We start from the raw sequence: 9690 nt of genomic DNA on the forward strand, positions 1-9690 counted from the left end.
TAGCCGGGTAAAAGAAACCACAATTAGGGGTTTAGCTTATTTAGGATGATAATGACTTCAATTAGGACCACGGCAAATGATTGTTTTCATCGTTGAATAATATCCTGACTTTCGGTTAATTATATAGTCTGTGAAATATCAGCAGGTGGTGGGGAACACATGACCTATCGAAAAACAAGCGAATGTTCTCATTTGAGAAGCTGAAATTATTGCTTGTTGATTTTATCTGTCAATGGACTAAATCGATTCATCATCTAATCATTTAAGATCTATTGTTTGTCTTAGTCTAGATCAATTTATTGATTCCGGAATATAGATTCATCGTAATCTAGATCTATGTATCCATCCATCCTCTTTTTAGATTAATATTTCATCAATAATTGGTTTTATTATTATTTTGCTTCAGGTTCAGTGTGTAAGATTTAGGTGAAAGGGATCTATCGGTGGAAATTTAATAAAATGATCTTATTGATGTTTTCACTAATGTGTTTCCTCTAAATTGTACAAATTGTTGTACAATTACAGGGTAAATTGTTCTTTACCCTACAATGGGTTCTTTATATGTAAATGCTATATTTCCTCTCTGCGGAGGCCGCCATGTTTTTTACAGTAGCCCAAACTGGACAAACTAAACATCTTTTGAGTTTCTATGACAACGGAAGGCTACCACAGGCTTTCCTTTATGTTTGGAAGGGGAGAGTGAGGTGAGTGGTATTCAGCTGCAACATGCAACTCCACCACTAGATGTCACTAAATTCTACACACTGAACCTTTAAGGATCTCAGAGTGAGAATAAATAGAAGAATACATTTAAGAAATGCTCTAAACAGGAGAACATGTATAAACTAATTATACTAATGTTGTTTTATCCTTTTAAAAACAGAAGGCGGGATCATTCTTACATGTACCCAGTGTTCCCCATGGAATGTGCAAAGAGAAAATGGAAACTGTTGTCACGCTAACATCTGCATACCCACTGAGGACGGTTAAAAAGTTTAAACTGTACTATTTTTACAGGTTTATTTTGTGTGTGTGGAAAAACAAACTTAAAAAAGACAATTGATCCCTTTCAGACAAGTTGTCCTTTATGTTTGGACCTAGAGTGAGCTGCTAGCTGCTGTGACTTACTGCTGAAACGGATCGATTGCATATAATCCGCTCGTTCATGCTCCGGTCAGTGACTGAGTCTCTGTGGTAATGGTAATTGGTTATAAATGTGTATCTTAAAACGTATTTTGGGGCCGCACTCGTTCTCGTGACCCTGATTATCATTAGCATAGCTGTGCCGTGTTGTGAGTAGCCGATTGACTTTATAACAGTAAGGACCAGCAGCAGTTTGTGGTTTAACGGCTCCGAGCCTGGCAGGTGACAGGCGTGTTTACAGTACCTGTGAGCTCTGAAAGACGTAACAGTGCGGAAAAGAGGTGAAAATTTGCAAATCGACCTGGGTGACATGTTTCCATCACTGCAAATCAATGAACGCCGATTGTACCGTTTTTCACACTGATGACAAAAGCCAGATGTTGGTGGGCGTACGTTTTTTTTTTTTTTTTTGTCCAGTGTGAAAGGAGCTTAAATGTGTCACTCTTCATGCCTCAGTACGCCTCCTCTTGCTCGGTATTTGTATATTACAGATTGTATGCTGGAACAGGCCAGCCACTGCTCCTCCTGCACTTTGAATTGGATCTCATCTAATCTTATTTCACCGTGTCAAATGGCAGCGTGACATGCTGTTTTACTCCGTAACATTCGGTTGTAGTGAACAGCTGACTGCATCCGATGCGAGGAGTCCTCTTGTTATTATGAGCCACTTGTAACGGTGTGTCTGTGGGGTTGTTGTCAGAGTCGGCGGGTCATGCAGACATGTTGGTCACTAATACAATACGCAGAAAATTGCTTCTGCGGCTGACATTTGTCATTTGTTTCCCTTCTCGTGTTTCAGCGTGTTCAATCCATTACAGAAACATTTTCTGAATCGCTAGACAGATTTACACAAAGGCCTTTTAATAACATCCAGTGTAGCTTGAATATGGAACGGCACGCCTCTAAATGTCTTTATTATAGCAACAAAATGCAGAATACAAAACAGAAACACACATCGGTGACTCATTATGCTTAGTATCACGAATATAATTGATGATCTCCAGTGCATTTTTCCCCTTTAACCTCTGTCTTTTTCACCAAACGCTGTCAGCCCTCCGTCCCTAACAATGAGAACCACCCATGCTGTATACTGCACTGGTCAGGTGTCAGAAGTCATTATATTTGGATGCGATTTGCATAATGCAAGAGTCATCAAATTAAATTTGCATAATTTCTTTGATTACACTTGTTATTAAATGTGAGTGACATTGATGTACAAAATGGCCCGATATAAGGTTAATGGCCGGTGTCACCTTCTTGCGCCTCTGTCTCTTCCTCAATTATTGCAAAGCTTTGTTAAGTGTGTCATTTATGGTTCTATATCCTTAAGTAACTTAAACTCTACGCATCTCTGCCCTCAGCCCTGCCTCTGCTTTCTGTAATTGTGTAAGAAAGTAATTTAAACAGGATGAACGGCCATAACATTGGTGTGCCCTGGCCCATTTGAGCACATTTACGCGAGCCAATTATTGACAGATGGCTAAGTGTCATTTGTCAAGAAAGTACGAATTGACAGGGCTAAGAAACAGAGGGAAATAGCGGTCAATCAGAACTGCTTTACAGGCACAAGGGGGGGAAAGAGGGGACATCTCTGGTGTTTCATTTTCTCCCGGGAGAAAGTGTAAGATCATAATGCCTATTTTCATAATAACACAAACAGCCTGTAGGCTACAGAATAAGAAGCGGGCCATACTTTGTGTATCTGTGCATTGTGTGTCAGAGACAGAAGGCTTTCAATCTCTTTTTCATTTCATCCTGATAGCTCTGCCTTTTATTACCGAGGGACAGGAACGTTTCCTGAGGTAAAAAGGAGAGCACATTCCCAAGATAAAGTTGGAGGTTTACAGCTATTTCCAGCCGTAATGTATTATTCCGTTAAAGCAATGATCAGGTAGTGTTGGATGAATGGGAGATGTTCAGCACCATTACTGCCTGGCACATCAGTGAGGCATTATTACATTATCGCTGCTCTTTAGTAGGAGATTGGGTGTGTGACCGGGTTCTGAATACACTCATCCCACTCTCCACGGCGTAAATTGCAGATTGGCTCATTGACTTCAATGATAAAATGTAAAAATTGCCAGTAAAGAGAACATAGACTCAGGTTACTCCTTAGCTGTTTGTCAACGGCAGATGTGACTCAGTTGGTGCAGAGCATGTTAAAGAGTTCCATCTCCCAGAAGTCAATGTCATTTATGCCTGAAACTGCTAAAGCAATAGCTCATCTTGTCTCTGGTGTGTCATACTACACTGCCTTTGTCTGAGATTAAAATCTGCTGTGGCGGTGGGCTAAAATCCTAAAATGTCACTTATAGCGTGGAGCGATGATGATTTACAAACAGATGTAACCAGGATATGCCGAAATAAAAAAAGAAATGCCCTATTATTTAAAATGGGAAAAAAGAAAGAGCTGTTAATTCTAACGAGATGTGCAATCCCTACAAATAATTAACATTTGCAATACACGTCACTCGCATCTTTAGGATAATTTGCGTTTTGATAATTGACAGCTAGTTAATTAAATAATGCATCAAGCATCCATCCCACCGACCATGTGTTCAATGTGTGCTTTAGTGCCACATCAAGGGAAAAAAACTGAAGGTATTATTATTCTGCTTATTAGGCCTGGGCAGGTGATTCTGGAAATGGATACCGCTAATGTTATTTCGCACGACACTCCAGAAGAGCATTAATCCATGATAATTACCTCGGAAGGAAGCAAATAAAGACAAACTAATGGCGGGGTTGATCATCAATTTCAAACATTCGACTCAAATGCCCTACATTTTTATGCAGGAAACGTCCAGTTGCTGTGCTTCTGCTTGGAATGCCTTTTTAAGTGTATATTATCCCGTCCTTGACGGGGGAAGTGCGAGGAGAAATCATTAAAGCAAATTAGACTATTAACATCCTAAAGAGCATTTATCTTGTGGATCAATAGGCTCTCATCTTCTTTAGAGGACCCTTTGGTGTCCTAAAGCCATTATGAGCCAGATTATGAGGATAGTCAATTCATTACATGCAGGTAGGCCCATAATTATTGACACCACAGGTACCAATAATAATTTCAAGTGCATATCTTGTGCAACTTTTAAATTATTTTTAAAAAATTAAAACACAAGCACACGCGTTCTTTTGAATAAATGTGTTCCGCTGAATTCATTAAAGTTTGTCGCACACTCTCAGGAGAATCCAGCCGTTCAGTCAGGAGGATATTTAAAGCATCCTCTCAGAAAAAAACAACGAGTCTCTTGGCATTGATAGACTTGTCGTAGATCAAGCAACACCTCACCATATGATTTTTGCTGCTTTGCTGACTGTGTGTGAAGACGCCATACACCTAGAATGGATTGGATCTGCAGTCTACCATCACAAGATCTGTGATGCTCCAATCAACACACAAGATGTTCAGACATTTATAATTGCATCATTCCGCAGCGCCCTGCATGTGACGTCACGGCCGCCTCGTTTGTTTGCACACGCTCACATTTGTGTCTCTCGGATTTGTCAACAAGATAAATCGACGTATATAAGTGTGTGTGTGTTTTGTTTTTTTTTAACTTGGGAAATTCTTTCAGGTTTCTATTGTGTGTCAGATGTGCTTTTAAAGAAGCGCGGACAGAGGAATAATCAGACATCATGTGGCCCTGGAGTCAACACTCACAAATCAACGGAGCAGCCGCCTTTGACATGATGTTGATTTGATGTGGTACCATTATCTCTCCCCCAGCCTTCGTCAGTGTGTTGTCCAAGAAAGGTATTGTCCAAAACCCATAAATCTCCCACCCTTACGTCGTGCTTATAATAGCCCTAAATGGGAATAAAATTACTTTCCCCTTTTTATCAGTTGTTATGCTAAAAACTGTAACCTCAAAGTGACCGCTGCCACGCATAATATGCTGCGCCGTTTGTTGTGCGCTGAAAAGGCCGAGCGGGAGATCCTTCTGTTCCCCATATGGCCCCATTGTCTTGGTAATGCCGTACAATGCGCCCCCCTCCAGAGCATGCTCCCGGCCCTGCTGGTGGAGAATAAACTGTTGGTTTCGCCGAGGCGAGCAGGAGGCCTGTGGACACAGAAGTGTGTAAGATGTGGGGCTCCCATGCGCGTGGCGGGTCGATCCCCACGGCCAGGGACAAGCCAGCTGAAGAAATGGAAAACGTTCCCATAGCAGTGGAGGAGGAATGCTGCACCACAGCGGGATGTTTTTAGAAAAGTTTGTTTGAGGTATTTTCTAGGGCTTGTAGTTGAAAACGGGGGGGGGGGTGTGCACAGTCAACAGCGTAATGCTTCTGCTTCAGATGGATTTATAATCTTCACCCCTTCACTTTGTTTTGAAGCATCGTGTGATGACTCACTTCCTGTCGCGCGAATTTGAGCTCCGAGGTTGAAATTCAATATGTCAGTCAATTAAGGCCGTCATGAATTTCACATTGATATATATGTAAAAATAAAAAACGGAGCAACGTGTCAACTCCTCATCTATTCCGATTAATTTAAAACATCATTTTTGATTTGTGTGCTTAGACACACTCCATCAACAAATAATTACAGCAACTCCCATCTACAAATAATTGTAAATATTTTAATTTATTGATTCATTAGCTATTGGCACAGCAACAGAGCATTACTGGAGCTGCGTCCTTTGTGTGGGCTGTGTGAATATTTCCTCCTTAGCTTCCATTGTTTGGCCCCTGGCAGCACTGAAGCTAATCTAATCAGCGAAAGGAGTTGCTGAGTAGATAACAACTGCACTAACACAAGCTAAAGACAAAATCACACCATTAAAGCACTAACTGGGCCTCACCAGACAACTGTTGTATTTCGGCTGCTTTTTCAGCATATACACTGTGTGACTAATGATTATTATTTATCACCAATTCATTCATCTGACTATTTTTTCTCTTAATTAGTCATTCGGTTGAAGAAAATGTAAGAAAACAGTTTTTCATTGCTCAGAATTACATCTTCAAAATGTATTTCACTCTGAGATGTTCAGTTTGTTATTGTTGTTAGACTAAGAGCACATTTACAATTAGCGACAAACAAGAAGCTAGTGAAGCTGTTAAATGTTAAGTTTTATTTTGATAATTAATTAGTTAAAATATCAGAGCAGTTGCTGATTATTTTTTTCTGTCAATAAACTAATTAATTGTCTATTACTAAGCAATTCATTGATGTAATAATGCACCATACAATACATGCCATACAAAAACATGTGTATTCAAGCGTGTTATATGTGTTTTTCTTTAACCACAAACCTACTCTTCTGTTTGGCTGTTTGTGTTTCTTTTTCCTCTTTTTCCAATTCTTCCTCCTTCGTCTCTCAAACAGTCGGACAGGACATTAATCGGAGCACAGTGGAGACATGTGTGGATGGAGCTGGAGGCACTGGGAATTTAAGGGTCACCTGGTCAATGAATATGAAGGCCCCTCTTATTATAACTTTGTCAATGACAAATAACAAACTGTTGGTATATGAAATGCTCCGTTGTATCATTTTGTGGAAGACAAGGGACATTTTCAGCTTGGCTGCCTGTACACTAGCCTTTGAGCTGGCCCTGGAAAAGCTGTTTGTTTGACCCTAAGGAGTGAGAATTGACAAAGCAAGCCGGGAGCATTTGTTTCATCTGCTAAGCCATAGATTGAAAATGATTTCCCAGTGCCCCGTTTGAGATCCCTGTGAAGGGGGTCATCAATTATTTCCAGATACGTGACACAATATTGTACCTATTTTACTGACCACTGCTTTCTGGTTGGTCAGATAGCATCTCTTTTATCAGGCCATTATTGATGGTGAATGGAAGCAGAGTAAACAGACCTGTGGGTTTATTTCTACTTTCTCACTGCCAGGATGCTGCACTCACACAGAGGAGTGTGGTCACTAACACAGAGGATGAGCATGATACCAAAAACCATAATAACAATGTACAAACCATGAATGTAAATTTAATTTAATTCGATTTGTCCTGTCATAAGATGAATTGAATTTTGCAAGAAAAAGCTTCCAAGTGCAGTAATAATGCAATAATATCTGTTTATTCAACTCATTTACACACACATACATCATGTAAAAAAAACAATACAACTAGAACAATTGCAAGACATTCATACACAATAAAACTCTTTTAGACAATGCTGTTTAATCTTCATTTTGCAGGGAGAAGTGTGAGTCTGCTGAAAGCAGACTGTTTTTTGAGCAAATGGAGTTCTAAATTGCTTTTTTTAAGTACCATGCGCCAGGGTAATGTCTAGAGGTACCGACACAGCATTCCCGTGGCAATGATTTATGGTGTGGGGCAGCCACAAATTGACTTGTATGCAAGAAATGTAAATGGAAGTGGGACATTTGATGGAGAAGCTCATTTCCAGCCTTAAATGTTTTAAATTAACCACACAAACTCACAAGGCAAAATGTTAATGGGCATTTTTCTTCCACTTTTTTCCCCCCCCTTCATTCTTTCTCCCCCTTAACTTAATCTACATTACAGGTCAATTTATTATACAAACAATGATATTGCTCTAGATTTGCAAGGATCAATGGACTTGACAAAGGGGATTCATTTCAGGAAATAAACCTTTGAAATTAGCCAGGGAATGAGGTAAATCTGTGAGATGATGTACAGTATGTTTAGCACAGTACAGTGTCAATTACATACAAATATGACAAAAACAAAGGATGCCAGAAACAGACCAACATAGAAGGCAGTACAAATATACTCTCATTCCTCAACCATGCTGTTTAATTCACATTAGACTTCAACCCTCTAGTGCTACATAATCTTATGGAGTCACAATTTAGCTCATGTTTACACACATCTTTGCGAATCCTGATCTATTGATTATTACTTATAGCTCTGATCTGGGGAAAAATATAAAAAAATCGTCTTTTATTTTCCCATTAGAGCTGAGAATCACTTTTTTATCACTCAACTTTTTAACTTCAAGCATCATTTATTCATGGTATGTGAGACTGTGGTGGGATAACAGGGCGGAGGAGTGAAACGTGGAACCAGTGTGCCCTCAGGCTGAAGAAGAGGTGGCCTAGAGGGAGAAATTGTTTTCTAATAACAAGAGCTTCTGGTCCCCTGAGGGACAATTACAACGTTAGCTCCCTTGTCAGAGTAAAAGCCGCTTTCAAGCTGCTCCTTTCATAATGCTATCATGTTTGCCCCTGAGATATGCCCATGGTCTTCACGTCTCTCTCTCTTTATTTCTCTCTATCACTATTGATTGAGGGGCCATTTATATTCACAGTCGGGGGTCTTAATTATGAGTGTGAGTGAGGCCAGCCAAATAGGGCTAAGTGGTAACAGGGGGCCAATGCCTCTGCCACGGGGCTCTTTACCTATTTAACATTCAGTGCCTCACACCATAATCATTGGCAGTGCACTTATAAAATCGACGTCGCTCTGTGGAATAATAACAGTTTTTGAAGAGGCGTCAGTTCGGCTTGTGAGAACGACAAAAATTGGGTTTTTGTGTAGTAGTACTTGAAAACGATATATGTGTCACAATATGACACCGTTTATGAGCAAGTATTGCTTCTTGTAATTAACACTCGTATTTCCTCTGGTTGTCAGTTGTCAAAACTTCCTGGATGGAATTTTCGGTGTAAAAATCTCGATTTTTGACTCTTGAGCTTTGTTTAAAACAAAAGAGGAAATAAAAATAGCTTCAAGCTTTCAATGTCCTTTTTAAGTGTGGTGTTTACAATGCGCCTGCGCTGGATTATCTACTGCTAAGTGAAAAATATTACGGAATTCACATCCATTTGCTCTTTTCCAACATGGCTTTCCTCGTGAGAATAGCAGTGTTTGAGACTCTGCCTCCTCTTTAATTTAAAATCCCCCTTATGCAGTTTGGCAAACTGAGACCATCCAGCCAGTAAATGTTCTGGCTGAGTGTTAAGTCTCTACATTGCAGTCAGTCGTGGAAATGAGCTTAAGCGCGGCTCCTAGTGTTCTGGTGCCGATCACACATACAAAATAAGCCCTTCATTTTACCTTTGCAGGCTTCTCGCAGTACAAATTCTTCCCTAAATGACAACTGGCAGGCAGGACGGCTGAATGCCTCTCACCACTCAGTGTGTCCATGACATTTACTTGCTCAGTTCATTCACTAGACTTTTAAATATGTGGTAATAACTTTGATTAAGAAACATCTGAAACTCGCAGCTCCAGTTTGAAATAACTAGACCCTTGTCTTCTTGACATATGACCCCGGAGAAAAGCAGGGAGCGTTTAGGTTCAAGGCCCCTCTCTGTGTGGCGGTGCTCTGTGGTGCGGCCCACCATGGTCGAGGTCGGTGGTCGAAGGGTCACATGGTGCCTGGCTCATAGGCCTCTGTATCTGCAGTCGCTGACAGGAGGACATTGTGTTCCTCTTTTTTTTTCTTTTTTTTTTGCTTTAACCAGTCAGCCATGGCTTATATGGTTTGTTGTGGCCCCAAGATCAGAGGGAGGAAGCTGAATAATGTCTTCCTATTCTTTAAGGGGAGGGCCACGGTTGGTTGATTATAGAATAGCTTTGACAGACCAGAGGGAACTA

General features: G+C 40.4%; 1 long non-coding RNA gene across 1 annotated transcript; it reads right to left on the bottom strand.

Annotated features, from left to right (window-relative positions):
• Nucleotides 1-657: 657 nt before the first annotated feature.
• LOC117753023 lies at nucleotides 658-9133 on the bottom strand. The gene is made up of 3 exons (XR_004612178.1): nucleotides 9123-9133; nucleotides 8155-8163; nucleotides 658-780 (listed from the first exon to the last, which is right to left on the bottom strand). It is a non-coding gene; the product is annotated as an uncharacterized LOC117753023 (long non-coding RNA).
• Between the last annotated feature and the right edge of the window lie 557 nt (nucleotides 9134-9690).

Source organism: Hippoglossus hippoglossus, chromosome 19 (assembly GCF_009819705.1).
Source record: "Hippoglossus hippoglossus isolate fHipHip1 chromosome 19, fHipHip1.pri, whole genome shotgun sequence".
Lineage (NCBI taxonomy): Eukaryota > Metazoa > Chordata > Actinopteri > Pleuronectiformes > Pleuronectidae > Hippoglossus > Hippoglossus hippoglossus.